The sequence below is a fragment of the Lissotriton helveticus genome, chromosome 2_1 (genome assembly GCF_964261635.1).
Source record: "Lissotriton helveticus chromosome 2_1, aLisHel1.1, whole genome shotgun sequence".
Classification (NCBI taxonomy): domain Eukaryota; kingdom Metazoa; phylum Chordata; class Amphibia; order Caudata; family Salamandridae; genus Lissotriton; species Lissotriton helveticus.
The window spans coordinates 692,402,187-692,420,708 of record NC_136059.1 but is presented as its reverse complement, the minus strand read 5'-3'; positions in this window follow the sequence as shown (position 1 = coordinate 692,420,708).

Genomic DNA, 18,522 nt, shown 5'->3' with positions numbered 1-18,522 from the left:
ACTTCTTTGTTGACAAAAAGCACAGAGCGCCGACAACTTGTACCAATAAATGAGGGCGCTACCAGACACTCATACACCATCACACAGATGGTGCCGACGTTCAGGCACATAATGGCATACTGACCTAGATGAGCGGCAGCACCATCCACAGAAAACTGGGGAGGGGAACAAATGACCAGGCAGGGCCTGATATTGAACTCCGTGGACAAGTAGGGTGACCTGGCGTCCTGTGCCAGGACCGTCCCGGTTTTTCACCAGCTGTCCCTGCAGATTTCTGAAAATTTAGCTCATGTCCCGGCTTTTGGATAGGGTTGACTGAAAACGGCTAGAGGTGCTTGTTTTAGGTTTAGTTAGCAGTTGTTTCAGGAAAGCAATTTAATTAACAGGCAAGCTACTGGGTTTAAAAGTTGCATTTTATGTATGTTCTAACTGCCTGTTCTGTAATTCTCTGCTGAGGAGCGCTGTCATTCTGTGTGCTCACTTGAAGTAAGTAAAATTGTAATCCTTCTTCTATTTTTGTGAAATGTCCCAGTTTTTGGCTTTAAAATTTTGGTCACCCTATGGACAAGTTACTCTTCACAACGTTGACGGATATCCTGTCCTCCAAATTCTAAATCCCATTGTATGCTATGGGATTTACATTTCAGTCTGTGGGATATCCGTCACCGTTGTGATGGAGTAGCCCCTCCGCCAAGATCTAAGCCAGGCCCTGAGTTTTCAAACACAGAAAGCAATATTGATGTCCTTCAACATATGATATTAAAGATTTCAGAGCAGGCTCCCCTGCTAACATGTTTTTTGCACTTAGGAATACTTGGAAAATATTTAATGGCAGTAACATTTTTGTGAAACACACCTCTAAATAAAAGCAAAGCCACTAAGAATGAATATTTAGTAGAGTGAACACAATGCACAGTGATGCAGCCAACATGCTCTAAGCTGGTCAACAAAAGGATTAGTTAGGGGTTAATTGAACAAAATATGGAAGAAAATGAGGCTGACTGATGCTAATGTCAGAAAAAAATATGTCGGTGAACTTCCATGATTCCAAATATGGCCAGCAAATACTTTAATAAATGGTAGCCGACCCATGCTTAGCGTTTGCATAAATGAGTTCACTTATCTCAGGATACAATGAATAGTGAGGCGACTATTTTATCCCACTCCAATTATCCAGGTTATGTATGTTAATAAAACATTAGAATATTTCCATTTGTGAATATTCTCCTTTGCCTCACAGACTCGGAGCCAGAACAACTATTTTACGGTCCCTCTGCTGCTTAGTCGTTGTGGTGTTTCTGCCTTTGGTCTTGGCTCTTGACTTCTGGGGTCACTGAGCTGCTCCATGCATCCCTCTTTCACCATACTTGTTGGTGCCTTCTACCAGTGCTCTACACCTGCTGACCACTCATGGGGAGCCGGGAGTTCTGCCACGGCTGTATGCAGGTTGCACAGAATGTTGCGTTACATTATCTAAATGTTATTATACACAAGCAATACAATCAACACATTGTTTATCAGAACGTGGTTTGCCGCCTCGCCCCCCTCCCCCCCATATGACTGGGAAACCACCCTCAGTGAAGTTTATTGATTCAACTTAACTCGATTACACACCATTTGTAACAAGCACTGTCAAAGACAATAGGGCTCTACTATGACACTGGTGTGCACATCTATTGGCTTTGCCAATGATTATTTATTTTGCCCATCATTTATAGAGAAAACTATTAAATGATGGCTACCTATGTACATTCATGCTTGCACACACATTACAGCTATTGTTCAGTTTGTCATACTGTATCTCAAACACCACTTGAAGATGGCAGCTGTGAGTGAGTACCGAGGCCTGCCATCTTTTTCTGTTATCCCTTATTATCAGGGCACAAGTCGGGGGTACACGCGGGTACACAGCGTTCACCCTCTATTTTCACAGGGTGGACGCCATCCCCCTGTCAAGAACTTGGGCCCCACAGAAATATGCTGAACTTGTCCCGGTGTAATTTTCAGACACCTGGATACGTTCAGCAGCCACTATACGTTGTCTGCTTTCCATTCCCAGCAGCAACATGCAGGCCGCGGCAGAGCCTTTTCTTCACCCACAGCTAGGACGAAGTTATGGGGCTATCAGGCCTCCTTTTTTTGAATAGCCGGACTGGAGGAGATCGGGAACCTCACACTTAAATGTAAATTCCAAGGAGGGGAAGCAAAGGGCACACAGCTTTAACAAGCTGTGTGCCTTTGTTTTCAGCTCTGTGACATTTACATCTAAGTGTATGGTTCCAGATTGCCACCAGTCAGGCCATCACAGTAGCTCTTCACAGGTACTAAGAGAGGCGTGCTTCTGCCTTTGTTCAGTCCTTGAATAGAAGAGAAGCATGCACTGTAAGAATGTCAGGTGTGTTGGTCTGTCCCAGTATTTACACAACAATTTCAATACAACTATTTTATTTCATTTATAGCGCTAGGCAACCTAATGCAGGGTGTCAGAGCTCTTTACGTAACATACACAATATGCATTAACAATAAATCATGTACATGTGTAAATCAATGTAAAAGATGAGTTACATGTGACAAGGTTACAAAGTGTAGGAGTCACATGTCCTTCATAGCTCACTGTGCTATCTTACACAGATTACAATTCATGAGCTGCAGGTAATAAAAGGATATCTGTGTTAAAAGCAGTAACTCACTTCACTATCTATCATCTGCATGTTACATGATGCGCTTTGCAGGAGACACATTAACCCACTATGCTATTTTGATTAAAATCTGGGACTTCACAAAACACAGATCTCTCCAACAAACGCATTCACCTGCAGAGTTATCTCACCATTATTATTATACCCTGAGATTTACTCAGCACTGTTTACAGCAGATGCCTTAACCCATACAATACTTTAAAATGCAGACTTTGCAACCAATTAAGCACAACAGATCTACTGACATGCTTCTCTTTGTTGCCAATTTCTTTGTGATAGGGTTTAAAAACATCAATATATTAGGTGAGGCCTAGATTTTGCGTCGGTATTGCGCCACTTTTTTGGTACAACTCCGACGCTAAATCTCATTTGTTATTTCACATAATGTGCTTAAATGTACTCATGATACACCTGATAAACATGTATGAGGTCTTACTATCTGATGTCACTTCTTGTGATACCACATCCAGTGAGGTCACTTCCTAACTTCCTGTATGTCACCTGCAAGGTCACGCGTCGTGACATCATGCCCTCTGATGGCATGAGTCATGATTTCACTTGCATACTGTCTAATCTGGTTAGGCCACCCACTTTTTTTTTAAGGACTTGTGCCATGCTTTTTTAGGACTTGTGCCATGCTGAGAGGAGCTGGCCTAACAGTTAGAGCGGTCGACCTCGAAGCTGGGGAACTGGGTTCAAGTCTCGGCAATGACGCTCACCATCCTGTGATTCTGGGCAAACCACTTAATCTCCCCGTGCCTAACAAAAATGAATGTGTCCTAGTGTAATGCAACTGGTGCTATGTAAAGCGCTCTGATACCTGATGTCTCGGGTCTAGTTTGCGCTATATAACACTAACAAAAATAATAATAATTTACAGTTACGAGATTGCTGAAGGCCATTTTCAAACAGTAAATTAATGATAACTTATATGCAGGTTTTGCGTACACATCTATCCAAGTGAACAGCCAGGTAACAGTAACAGTATGGTTCTTGTGGTCCAGTGAATGAGTGGGGGGAAGAGAGAGAGCGGGGGTTAAGAAGGAGTGGAAAATCAGTGGTAAGCAGAGAGAGAGGCAGAGGCATGACAGCAAATAATCCTCCATGCGGGACACAGAATCAGACGACAACATTCAGTAAGTGGGATTATCTGAGGACTGATCTAAGATGTGATTGGCAATGTTTCAAGCCAATGGCTGGACAAAGAGAAGACGAAAGTCAAAGATTTGAAGTGGTTGACCTAAATCCCGGTCTAAAACCAACATTAATTATTAACTGACAATGGGTCTGTCGACGACAGACAGCTAAAACACTCTTTAGACGAGACCTAAAAATGAAATGTGGGTTAAAAGGATAACGTATCTCTTCAACCTTCTCCTATGATGGAGTAAATGTTTGGTGCCTGCATTTTCCCCCTACCAGCCTGTAAAGTTGGTGTATGGAGTGATGCCGCTGTGAAAGAATGACGCGTGTCCACCTTGCCACGGCAAGGGCTCCTTTAATGAGCTTCCGCAGCAGGCGCGTGCAGCCATCCTTCTGGAGCAGGCTTTGCTGTTCATTTGTGCTGCTTCGATGGCTGTAATGGAATGAAAGCCTTGGGCTTGTACCGCGCGATGCTGCGTGAATGGCCTGCGCGCTCCATTCCCTCGTTGTGCAGAGCACGACAGCGTCAGTGCTATGAAATGAAGTCTTTCTTGTTTTGTTAAGTGCAATTCTCTAAGATAGCAGTGTATTTCCAGAATACATTAATGCTTAATGTGTATGCTTTCTGATCAAATCCTATCCGGAGCTCGAGCTCTGCACGTAAGTAGAACACTTTGTGACGATTCCTTAAGCAGCCAGTGTTGTTTAATAGAGGTTCCTGAATGTTATATTCCTGTCCCTGTTTTTTAGAAGCATCAGTGTAGTTTGTTAAACAACAAGACTTTTATCTGACTTGCACCGGATTTCCCACTACAAAATGGCGCGGACACAGGTTGCATCGCATGCTTGTCGGATACGGTTATGTCAAGCTGCAAGTAACCGTGTACTAAAATCACTCATCAAGCATGTAGGAAGACTGGCAGAGTAGCACACATTTGGAGCACTCTGTAGTCTCAGCTAACATGGCCTTCAAATACAAGAAGGGATATTTTAACTATTTTATATGTACTAATCCCGTTCTTTAAACATGAACTGTATATTTGGTAACCCAATTTTTTAATTTTACTGTCATTGGTTACGCCTCAGTGAGGCCAGTATTTACGGTAATTAGCAGTGCTCTGCTATGTGAGCCTGGATGGATGCTACCTCAAGAAATAATAAATCACTTTGACAGTTACCGTGTTTGTTGTAGGAAGGTTTACAGCCTGCATCACTAATACTTGTATGTCAGAAGATTGACAACAAAAATATTGTAAAAAACACAGTTGATGGACAGAATGTAGAACAATGTCATACATTCACCCCAGTACAAGGATCTGGGCCTAAATACATCGTTTTTTTGCACTCCACACCACCCTGGGTTAGACACTGGCTATATGCAAATCAGCTCTGACCCTGTGCCTCATGGGAACAGTCCAGTCCGAACTACCAAGCCATGTCTTTCCCAGACCGGAATCAAGCATCCAAGGACCGGTTTCTGGCTATCAGCCTTCATCAGCCTGGATAGCTTGACTCCAGTGGTGTGGAGAGCCTGGGACTCACGTCTGAGCATACCCAGCCCACTCGGGGTGAAAATTGCAAAAAACACAGTTGATGGACAGAGTGTACAACAATGTCATACATTCACCCCAGTACAAGGATCTGGGCCTAAATCCATCGTTTTTTTGCACTCCACACCACCCTGGGTTAGACACTGGCTATATGCAAATCAGCTCTGACCCTGTGCCTCATGGGAACAGTCCAGTCCGAACTACCAAGCCATGTCTTTCCCAGACCGGAATCAAGCATCCAAATACCGGTTTCTGACTATCAGCCTTCATCAGCCTGGATAGCTTGACTCCAGTGGTGTGGAGAGCCTGGGACTCACGTCTGAGCATACCCAGCCCACTCGGGGTGAAAATTGCAAAAAACACAGTTGATGGACAGAATGTAGAACAATGTCATACATTCACCCCAGTACAAGGATCCGGGCCTAAATCCATCGTTTTTTTGCACTCCACACCACCCTGGGTTAGACACTGGCTATATGCAAATCAGCTCTGACCCTGTGCCTCATGGGAACAGTCCAGTCCGAACTACCAAGCCATGTCTTTCCCAGACCGGAATCAAGCATCCAAGGACCGGTTTCTGGCTATCAGCCTTCATCAGCCTGGATAGCTTGACTCCAGTGGTGTGGAGAGCCTGGGACTCACGTCTGAGCATACCCAGCCCACTCGGGGTGAAAATTGCAAAAAACACAGTTGATGGACAGAATGTAGAACAATGTCATACATTCACCCCAGTACAAGGATCTGGGCCTAAATCCATCGTTTTTTTGCACTCCACACCACCCTGGGTTAGACACTGGCTATATGCAAATCAGCTCTGACCCTGTGCCTCATGGGAACAGTCCAGTCCGAACTACCAAGACATGTCTTTCCCAGACCGGAATCAAGCATCCAAGGACCGGTTTCTGGCTATCAGCCTTCATCAGCCTGTATAGCTTGACTCCAGTGGTGTGGAGAGCCTGGGACTCACGTCTGAGCATACCCAGCCCACTGGGGGTGAAAATTGCAAAAAACACAGTTGATGGACAGAATGTAGAACAATGTCATACATTCACCCCAGTACAAGGATCTGGGCCTAAATCCATCGTTTTTTTGCACTCCACACCACCCTGGGTTAGACACTGGCTATATGCAAATCAGCTCTGACCCTGTGCCTCATGGGAACAGTCCAGTCCGAACTACCAAGCCATGTCTTTCCCAGACCGGAATCAAGCATCCAAGGACCGGTTTCTGGCTATCAGCCTTCATCAACCTGGATAGCTTGACTCCAGTGGTGTGGAGAGCCTGGGACTCACGTCTGAGCATACCCAGCCCACTCGGGGTGAAAATTGCAAAAAACACAGTTGATGGACAGAATGTAGAACAATGTCATACATTCACCCCAGTACAAGGATCTGGGCCTAAATCCATCGTTTTTTTGCACTCCACACCACCCTGGGTTAGACACTGGCTATATGCAAATCAGCTCTGACCCTGTGCCTCATGGGAACAGTCCAGTCCGAACTACCAAGACATGTCTTTCCCAGACCGGAATCAAGCATCCAAGGACCGGTTTCTGGCTATCAGCCTTCATCAGCCTGGATAGCTTGACTCCAGTGGTGTGGAGAGCCTGGGACTCACGTCTGAGCATACCCAGCCCACTCGGGGTGAAAATTGCAAAAAACACAGTTGATGGACAGAATGTAGAACAATGTCATACATTCACCCCAGTACAAGGATCTGGGCCTAAATCCATCGTTTTTTTGCACTCCACCCCACCCTGAGTTAGACACTGGCTATATGCAAATTAGCTCTGACCCTGTGCCTCATGGGAACAGTCCAGTCCGAACTACCAAGCCATGTCTTTCCCAGACCGGAATCAAGCATCCAAGGACCGGTTTCTGGCTATCAGCCTTCATCAGCCTGGATAGCTTGACTCCAGTGGTGTGGAGAGCCTGGGACTCACGTCTGAGCATACCCAGCCCACTCGGGGTGAACATTGCAAAAAACACAGTTGATGGACAGAATGTAGAACAATGTCATACATTCACCCCAGTACAAGGATCTGGGCCTAAATCCATCGTTTTTTTGCACTCCACACCACCCTGGGTTAGACACTGGCTATATGCAAATCAGCTCTGACCCTGTGCCTCATGGGAACAGTCCAGTCCGAACTACCAAGCCATGTCTTTCCCAGACCGGAATCAAGCATCCAAGGACCAGTTTCTGGCTATCAGCCTTCATCAGCCTGGATAGCTTGACTCCAGTGGTGTGGAGAGCCTGGGACTCACGTCTGAGCATACCCAGCCCACTCGGGGTGAAAATTGCAAAAAACACAGTTGATGGACAGAATGTAGAACAATGTCATACATTCACCCCAGTACAAGGATCTGGGCCTAAATCCATCGTTTTTTTGCACTCCACACCACCCTGGGTTAGACACTGGCTATATGCAAATCAGCTCTGACCCTGTGCCTCATGGGAACAGTCCAGTCCGAACTACCAAGCCATGTCTTTCCCAGACCGGAATCAAGCATCCAAGGACCGGTTTCTGGCTATCAGCCTTCATCAGCCTGGATAGCTTGACTCCAGTGGTGTGGAGAGCCTGGGACTCAAGTCTGAGCATACCCAGCCCACTCGGGGTGAAAATTGCAAAAAACACAGTTGATGGACAGAATGTAGAACAATGTCATACATTCACCCCAGTACAAGGATCTGGGCCTAAATCCATCGTTTTTTTGCACTCCACACAACCCTGGGTTAGACACTGGCTATATGCAAATCAGCTCTGACCCTGTGCCTCATGGGAACAGTCCAGTCCGAACTACCAAGCCATGTCTTTCCCAGACCGGAATCAAGCATCCAAGGACCGGTTTCTGGCTATCAGCCTTCATCAGCCTGGATAGCTTGACTCCAGTGGTGTGGAGAGCCTGGGACTCACGTCTGAGCATACCCAGCCCACTCGGGGTGAAAATTGCAAAAAACACAGTTGATGGACAGAGTGTACAACAATGTCATACATTCACCCCAGTACAAGGATCTGGGCCTAAATCCATCGTTTTTTTGCACTCCACACCACCCTGGGTTAGACACTGGCTATATGCAAATCAGCTCTGACCCTGTGCCTCATGGGAACAGTCCAGTCCGAACTACCAAGCCATGTCTTTCCCAGACCGGAATCAAGCATCCAAATACCGGTTTCTGGCTATCAGCCTTCATCAGCCTGGATAGCTTGACTCCAGTGGTGTGGAGAGCCTGGGACTCACGTCTGAGCATACCCAGCCCACTCGGGGTGAAAATTGCAAAAAACACAGTTGATGGACAGAATGTAGAACAATGTCATACATTCACCCCAGTACAAGGATCCGGGCCTAAATCCATCGTTTTTTTGCACTCCACACCACCCTGGGTTAGACACTGGCTATATGCAAATCAGCTCTGACCCTGTGCCTCATGGGAACAGTCCAGTCCGAACTACCAAGCCATGTCTTTCCCAGACCGGAATCAAGCATCCAAGGACCGGTTTCTGGCTATCAGCCTTCATCAGCCTGGATAGCTTGACTCCAGTGGTGTGGAGAGCCTGGGACTCACGTCTGAGCATACCCAGCCCACTCGGGGTGAAAATTGCAAAAAACACAGTTGATGGACAGAATGTAGAACAATGTCATACATTCACCCCAGTACAAGGATCTGGGCCTAAATCCATCGTTTTTTTGCACTCCACACCACCCTGGGTTAGACACTGGCTATATGCAAATCAGCTCTGACCCTGTGCCTCATGGGAACAGTCCAGTCCGAACTACCAAGACATGTCTTTCCCAGACCGGAATCAAGCATCCAAGGACCGGTTTCTGGCTATCAGCCTTCATCAGCCTGGATAGCTTGACTCCAGTGGTGTGGAGAGCCTGGGACTCACGTCTGAGCATACCCAGCCCACTCGGGGTGAAAATTGCAAAAAACACAGTTGATGGACAGAATGTAGAACAATGTCATACATTCACCCCAGTACAAGGATCTGGGCCTAAATCCATCGTTTTTTTGCACTCCACCCCACCCTGAGTTAGACACTGGCTATATGCAAATTAGCTCTGACCCTGTGCCTCATGGGAACAGTCCAGTCCGAACTACCAAGCCATGTCTTTCCCAGACCGGAATCAAGCATCCAAGGACCGGTTTCTGGCTATCAGCCTTCATCAGCCTGGATAGCTTGACTCCAGTGGTGTGGAGAGCCTGGGACTCACGTCTGAGCATACCCAGCCCACTCGGGGTGAACATTGCAAAAAACACAGTTGATGGACAGAATGTAGAACAATGTCATACATTCACCCCAGTACAAGGATCTGGGCCTAAATCCATCGTTTTTTTGCACTCCACACCACCCTGGGTTAGACACTGGCTATATGCAAATCAGCTCTGACCCTGTGCCTCATGGGAACAGTCCAGTCCGAACTACCAAGCCATGTCTTTCCCAGACCGGAATCAAGCATCCAAGGACCAGTTTCTGGCTATCAGCCTTCATCAGCCTGGATAGCTTGACTCCAGTGGTGTGGAGAGCCTGGGACTCACGTCTGAGCATACCCAGCCCACTCGGGGTGAAAATTGCAAAAAACACAGTTGATGGACAGAATGTAGAACAATGTCATACATTCACCCCAGTACAAGGATCTGGGCCTAAATCCATCGTTTTTTTGCACTCCACACCACCCTGGGTTAGACACTGGCTATATGCAAATCAGCTCTGACCCTGTGCCTCATGGGAACAGTCCAGTCCGAACTACCAAGCCATGTCTTTCCCAGACCGGAATCAAGCATCCAAGGACCGGTTTCTGGCTATCAGCCTTCATCAGCCTGGATAGCTTGACTCCAGTGGTGTGGAGAGCCTGGGACTCAAGTCTGAGCATACCCAGCCCACTCGGGGTGAAAATTGCAAAAAACACAGTTGATGGACAGAATGTAGAACAATGTCATACATTCACCCCAGTACAAGGATCTGGGCCTAAATCCATCGTTTTTTTGCACTCCACACAACCCTGGGTTAGACACTGGCTATATGCAAATCAGCTCTGACCCTGTGCCTCATGGGAACAGTCCAGTCCGAACTACCAAGCCATGTCTTTCCCAGACCGGAATCAAGCATCCAAGGACCGGTTTCTGGCTATCAGCCTTCATCAGCCTGGATAGCTTGACTCCAGTGGTGTGGAGAGCCTGGGACTCACGTCTGAGCATACCCAGCCCACTCGGGGTGAAAATTGCAAAAAACACAGTTGATGGACAGAGTGTACAACAATGTCATACATTCACCCCAGTACAAGGATCTGGGCCTAAATCCATCGTTTTTTTGCACTCCACACCACCCTGGGTTAGACACTGGCTATATGCAAATCAGCTCTGACCCTGTGCCTCATGGGAACAGTCCAGTCCGAACTACCAAGCCATGTCTTTTCCAGACCGGAATCAAGCATCCAAATACCGGTTTCTGGCTATCAGCCTTCATCAGCCTGGATAGCTTGACTCCAGTGGTGTGGAGAGCCTGGGACTCACGTCTGAGCATACCCAGCCCACTCGGGGTGAAAATTGCAAAAAACACAGTTGATGGACAGAGTGTACAACAATGTCATACATTCACCCCAGTACAAGGATCTGGGCCTAAATCCATCGTTTTTTTGCACTCCACACCACCCTGGGTTAGACACTGGCTATATGCAAATCAGCTCTGACCCTGTGCCTCATGGGAACAGTCCAGTCCGAACTACCAAGCCATGTCTTTCCCAGACCGGAATCAAGCATCCAAATACCGGTTTCTGACTATCAGCCTTCATCAGCCTGGATAGCTTGACTCCAGTGGTGTGGAGAGCCTGGGACTCACGTCTGAGCATACCCAGCCCACTCGGGGTGAAAATTGCAAAAAACACAGTTGATGGACAGAATGTAGAACAATGTCATACATTCACCCCAGTACAAGGATCCGGGCCTAAATCCATCGTTTTTTTGCACTCCACACCACCCTGGGTTAGACACTGGCTATATGCAAATCAGCTCTGACCCTGTGCCTCATGGGAACAGTCCAGTCCGAACTACCAAGCCATGTCTTTCCCAGACCGGAATCAAGCATCCAAGGACCGGTTTCTGGCTATCAGCCTTCATCAGCCTGGATAGCTTGACTCCAGTGGTGTGGAGAGCCTGGGACTCACGTCTGAGCATACCCAGCCCACTCGGGGTGAAAATTGCAAAAAACACAGTTGATGGACAGAATGTAGAACAATGTCATACATTCACCCCAGTACAAGGATCTGGGCCTAAATCCATCGTTTTTTTGCACTCCACACCACCCTGGGTTAGACACTGGCTATATGCAAATCAGCTCTGACCCTGTGCCTCATGGGAACAGTCCAGTCCGAACTACCAAGACATGTCTTTCCCAGACCGGAATCAAGCATCCAAGGACCGGTTTCTGGCTATCAGCCTTCATCAGCCTGTATAGCTTGACTCCAGTGGTGTGGAGAGCCTGGGACTCACGTCTGAGCATACCCAGCCCACTGGGGGTGAAAATTGCAAAAAACACAGTTGATGGACAGAATGTAGAACAATGTCATACATTCACCCCAGTACAAGGATCTGGGCCTAAATCCATCGTTTTTTTGCACTCCACACCACCCTGGGTTAGACACTGGCTATATGCAAATCAGCTCTGACCCTGTGCCTCATGGGAACAGTCCAGTCCGAACTACCAAGCCATGTCTTTCCCAGACCGGAATCAAGCATCCAAGGACCGGTTTCTGGCTATCAGCCTTCATCAACCTGGATAGCTTGACTCCAGTGGTGTGGAGAGCCTGGGACTCACGTCTGAGCATACCCAGCCCACTCGGGGTGAAAATTGCAAAAAACACAGTTGATGGACAGAATGTAGAACAATGTCATACATTCACCCCAGTACAAGGATCTGGGCCTAAATCCATCGTTTTTTTGCACTCCACACCACCCTGGGTTAGACACTGGCTATATGCAAATCAGCTCTGACCCTGTGCCTCATGGGAACAGTCCAGTCCGAACTACCAAGACATGTCTTTCCCAGACCGGAATCAAGCATCCAAGGACCGGTTTCTGGCTATCAGCCTTCATCAGCCTGGATAGCTTGACTCCAGTGGTGTGGAGAGCCTGGGACTCACGTCTGAGCATACCCAGCCCACTCGGGGTGAAAATTGCAAAAAACACAGTTGATGGACAGAATGTAGAACAATGTCATACATTCACCCCAGTACAAGGATCTGGGCCTAAATCCATCGTTTTTTTGCACTCCACCCCACCCTGAGTTAGACACTGGCTATATGCAAATTAGCTCTGACCCTGTGCCTCATGGGAACAGTCCAGTCCGAACTACCAAGCCATGTCTTTCCCAGACCGGAATCAAGCATCCAAGGACCGGTTTCTGGCTATCAGCCTTCATCAGCCTGGATAGCTTGACTCCAGTGGTGTGGAGAGCCTGGGACTCACGTCTGAGCATACCCAGCCCACTCGGGGTGAACATTGCAAAAAACACAGTTGATGGACAGAATGTAGAACAATGTCATACATTCACCCCAGTACAAGGATCTGGGCCTAAATCCATCGTTTTTTTGCACTCCACACCACCCTGGGTTAGACACTGGCTATATGCAAATCAGCTCTGACCCTGTGCCTCATGGGAACAGTCCAGTCCGAACTACCAAGCCATGTCTTTCCCAGACCGGAATCAATCATCCAAGGACCAGTTTCTGGCTATCAGCCTTCATCAGCCTGGATAGCTTGACTCCAGTGGTGTGGAGAGCCTGGGACTCACGTCTGAGCATACCCAGCCCACTCGGGGTGAAAATTGCAAAAAACACAGTTGATGGACAGAATGTAGAACAATGTCATACATTCACCCCAGTACAAGGATCTGGGCCTAAATCCATCGTTTTTTTGCACTCCACACCACCCTGGGTTAGACACTGGCTATATGCAAATCAGCTCTGACCCTGTGCCTCATGGGAACAGTCCAGTCCGAACTACCAAGCCATGTCTTTCCCAGACCGGAATCAAGCATCCAAGGACCGGTTTCTGGCTATCAGCCTTCATCAGCCTGGATAGCTTGACTCCAGTGGTGTGGAGAGCCTGGGACTCAAGTCTGAGCATACCCAGCCCACTCGGGGTGAAAATTGCAAAAAACACAGTTGATGGACAGAATGTAGAACAATGTCATACATTCACCCCAGTACAAGGATCTGGGCCTAAATCCATCGTTTTTTTGCACTCCACACAACCCTGGGTTAGACACTGGCTATATGCAAATCAGCTCTGACCCTGTGCCTCATGGGAACAGTCCAGTCCGAACTACCAAGCCATGTCTTTCCCAGACCGGAATCAAGCATCCAAGGACCGGTTTCTGGCTATCAGCCTTCATCAGCCTGGATAGCTTGACTCCAGTGGTGTGGAGAGCCTGGGACTCACGTCTGAGCATACCCAGCCCACTCGGGGTGAAAATTGCAAAAAACACAGTTGATGGACAGAGTGTACAACAATGTCATACATTCACCCCAGTACAAGGATCTGGGCCTAAATCCATCGTTTTTTTGCACTCCACACCACCCTGGGTTAGACACTGGCTATATGCAAATCAGCTCTGACCCTGTGCCTCATGGGAACAGTCCAGTCCGAACTACCAAGCCATGTCTTTCCCAGACCGGAATCAAGCATCCAAATACCGGTTTCTGGCTATCAGCCTTCATCAGCCTGGATAGCTTGACTCCAGTGGTGTGGAGAGCCTGGGACTCACGTCTGAGCATACCCAGCCCACTCGGGGTGAAAATTGCAAAAAACACAGTTGATGGACAGAATGTAGAACAATGTCATACATTCACCCCAGTACAAGGATCCGGGCCTAAATCCATCGTTTTTTTGCACTCCACACCACCCTGGGTTAGACACTGGCTATATGCAAATCAGCTCTGACCCTGTGCCTCATGGGAACAGTCCAGTCCGAACTACCAAGCCATGTCTTTCCCAGACCGGAATCAAGCATCCAAGGACCGGTTTCTGGCTATCAGCCTTCATCAGCCTGGATAGCTTGACTCCAGTGGTGTGGAGAGCCTGGGACTCACGTCTGAGCATACCCAGCCCACTCGGGGTGAAAATTGCAAAAAACACAGTTGATGGACAGAATGTAGAACAATGTCATACATTCACCCCAGTACAAGGATCTGGGCCTAAATCCATCGTTTTTTTGCACTCCACACCACCCTGGGTTAGACACTGGCTATATGCAAATCAGCTCTGACCCTGTGCCTCATGGGAACAGTCCAGTCCGAACTACCAAGACATGTCTTTCCCAGACCGGAATCAAGCATCCAAGGACCGGTTTCTGGCTATCAGCCTTCATCAGCCTGGATAGCTTGACTCCAGTGGTGTGGAGAGCCTGGGACTCACGTCTGAGCATACCCAGCCCACTCGGGGTGAAAATTGCAAAAAACACAGTTGATGGACAGAATGTAGAACAATGTCATACATTCACCCCAGTACAAGGATCTGGGCCTAAATCCATCGTTTTTTTGCACTCCACCCCACCCTGAGTTAGACACTGGCTATATGCAAATTAGCTCTGACCCTGTGCCTCATGGGAACAGTCCAGTCCGAACTACCAAGCCATGTCTTTCCCAGACCGGAATCAAGCATCCAAGGACCGGTTTCTGGCTATCAGCCTTCATCAGCCTGGATAGCTTGACTCCAGTGGTGTGGAGAGCCTGGGACTCACGTCTGAGCATACCCAGCCCACTCGGGGTGAACATTGCAAAAAACACAGTTGATGGACAGAATGTAGAACAATGTCATACATTCACCCCAGTACAAGGATCTGGGCCTAAATCCATCGTTTTTTTGCACTCCACACCACCCTGGGTTAGACACTGGCTATATGCAAATCAGCTCTGACCCTGTGCCTCATGGGAACAGTCCAGTCCGAACTACCAAGCCATGTCTTTCCCAGACCGGAATCAAGCATCCAAGGACCAGTTTCTGGCTATCAGCCTTCATCAGCCTGGATAGCTTGACTCCAGTGGTGTGGAGAGCCTGGGACTCACGTCTGAGCATACCCAGCCCACTCGGGGTGAAAATTGCAAAAAACACAGTTGATGGACAGAATGTAGAACAATGTCATACATTCACCCCAGTACAAGGATCTGGGCCTAAATCCATCGTTTTTTTGCACTCCACACCACCCTGGGTTAGACACTGGCTATATGCAAATCAGCTCTGACCCTGTGCCTCATGGGAACAGTCCAGTCCGAACTACCAAGCCATGTCTTTCCCAGACCGGAATCAAGCATCCAAGGACCGGTTTCTGGCTATCAGCCTTCATCAGCCTGGATAGCTTGACTCCAGTGGTGTGGAGAGCCTGGGACTCAAGTCTGAGCATACCCAGCCCACTCGGGGTGAAAATTGCAAAAAACACAGTTGATGGACAGAATGTAGAACAATGTCATACATTCACCCCAGTACAAGGATCTGGGCCTAAATCCATCGTTTTTTTGCACTCCACACAACCCTGGGTTAGACACTGGCTATATGCAAATCAGCTCTGACCCTGTGCCTCATGGGAACAGTCCAGTCCGAACTACCAAGCCATGTCTTTCCCAGACCGGAATCAAGCATCCAAGGACCGGTTTCTGGCTATCAGCCTTCATCAGCCTGGATAGCTTGACTCCAGTGGTGTGGAGAGCCTGGGACTCACGTCTGAGCATACCCAGCCCACTCGGGGTGAAAATTGCAAAAAACACAGTTGATGGACAGAGTGTACAACAATGTCATACATTCACCCCAGTACAAGGATCTGGGCCTAAATCCATCGTTTTTTTGCACTCCACACCACCCTGGGTTAGACACTGGCTATATGCAAATCAGCTCTGACCCTGTGCCTCATGGGAACAGTCCAGTCCGAACTACCAAGCCATGTCTTTCCCAGACCGGAATCAAGCATCCAAATACCGGTTTCTGGCTATCAGCCTTCATCAGCCTGGATAGCTTGACTCCAGTGGTGTGGAGAGCCTGGGACTCACGTCTGAGCATACCCAGCCCACTCGGGGTGAAAATTGCAAAAAACACAGTTGATGGACAGAATGTAGAACAATGTCATACATTCACCCCAGTACAAGGATCCAGGCCTAAATCCATCGTTTTTTTGCACTCCACACCACCCTGGGTTAGACACTGGCTATATGCAAATCAGCTCTGACCCTGTGCCTCATGGGAACAGTCCAGTCCGAACTACCAAGCCATGTCTTTCCCAGACCGGAATCAAGCATCCAAGGACCGGTTTCTGGCTATCAGCCTTCATCAGCCTGGATAGCTTGACTCCAGTGGTGTGGAGAACCTGGGACTCACGTCTGAGCATACCCAGCCCACTCGGGGTGAAAATTGCAAAAAACACAGTTGATGGACAGAATGTAGAACAATGTCATACATTCACCCCAGTACAAGGATCTGGGCCTAAATCCATCGTTTTTTTGCACTCCACACCACCCTGGGTTAGACACTGGCTATATGCAAATCAGCTCTGACCCTGTGCCTCATGGGAACAGTCCAGTCCGAACTACCAAGACATGTCTTTCCCAGACCGGAATCAAGCATCCAAGGACCGGTTTCTGGCTATCAGCCTTCATCAGCCTGGATAGCTTGACTCCAGTGGTGTGGAGAGCCTGGGACTCACGTCTGAGCATACCCAGCCCACTCGGGGTGAAAATTGCAAAAAACACAGTTGATGGACAGAATGTAGAACAATGTCATATATTCACCCCAGTACAAGGATCTGGGCCTAAATCCATCGTTTTTTTGCACTCCACACCACCCTGGGTTAGACACTGGCTATATGCAAATCAGCTCTGACCCTGTGCCTCATGGGAACAGTCCAGTCCGAACTACCAAGACATGTCTTTCCCAGACCGGAATCAAGCATCCAAGGACCGGTTTCTGGCTATCAGCCTTCATCAGCCTGGATAGCTTGACTCCAGTGGTGTGGAGAGCCTGGGACTCACGTCTGAGCATACCCAGCCCACTCGGGGTGAAAATTGCAAAAAACACAGTTGATGGACAGAATGTAGAACAATGTCATATATTCACCCCAGTACAAGGATCTGGGCCTAAATCCATCGTTTTTTTGCACTCCACACCACCCTGGGTTAGACACTGGCTATATGCAAATCAGCTCTGACCCTGTGCCTCATGGGAACAGTCCAGTCCGAACTACCAAGACATGTCTTTCCCAGACCGGAATCAAGCATCCAAGGACCGGTTTCTGGCTATCAGCCTTCATCAGCCTGGATAGCTTGACTCCAGTGGTGTGGAGAGCCTGGGACTCACTTCTGAGCATACCCAGCCCACTCGGGGTGAAAATTGCAAAAAACACAGTTGATGGACAGAATGTAGAACAATGTCATACATTCACCCCAGTACAAGGATCTGGGCCTAAATCCATCGTTTTTTTGCATTCCACACCACCCTGGGTTAGACACTGGCTATATGCAAATCAGCTCTGACCCTGTGCCTCATGGGAACAGTCCAGTCCGAACTACCAAGCCATGTCTTTCCCAGACCGGAATCAAGCATCCAAGGACCGGTTTCTGGCTATCAGCCTTCATCAGCCTGGATAGCTTGACTCCAGTGGTGTGGAGAGCCTGGGACTCACGTCTGAGCATACCCAGCCCACTCGGGGTGAAAATTGCAAAAAACACAGTTGATGGACAGAATGTAGAACAATGTCATACATTCACCCCAGTACAAGGATCTGGGCCTAAATCCATCGTTTTTTTGCACTCCACACCACCCTGGGTTAGACACTGGCTATATGCAAATCAGCTCTGACCCTGTGCCTCCTGGGAACAGTCCAGTCCGAACTACCAAGACATGTCTTTCCCAGACCGGAATCAAGCATCCAAGGACCGGTTTCTGGCTATCAGCCTTCATCAGCCTGGATAGCTTGACTCCAGTGGTGTGGAGAGCCTGGGACTCACGTCTGAGCATACCCAGCCCACTCGGGGTGAACATTGCAAAAAACACAGTTGATGGACAGAATGTAGAACAATGTCATACATTCACCCCAGTACAAGGATCTGGGCCTAAATCCATCGTTTTTTTGCACTCCACACCAC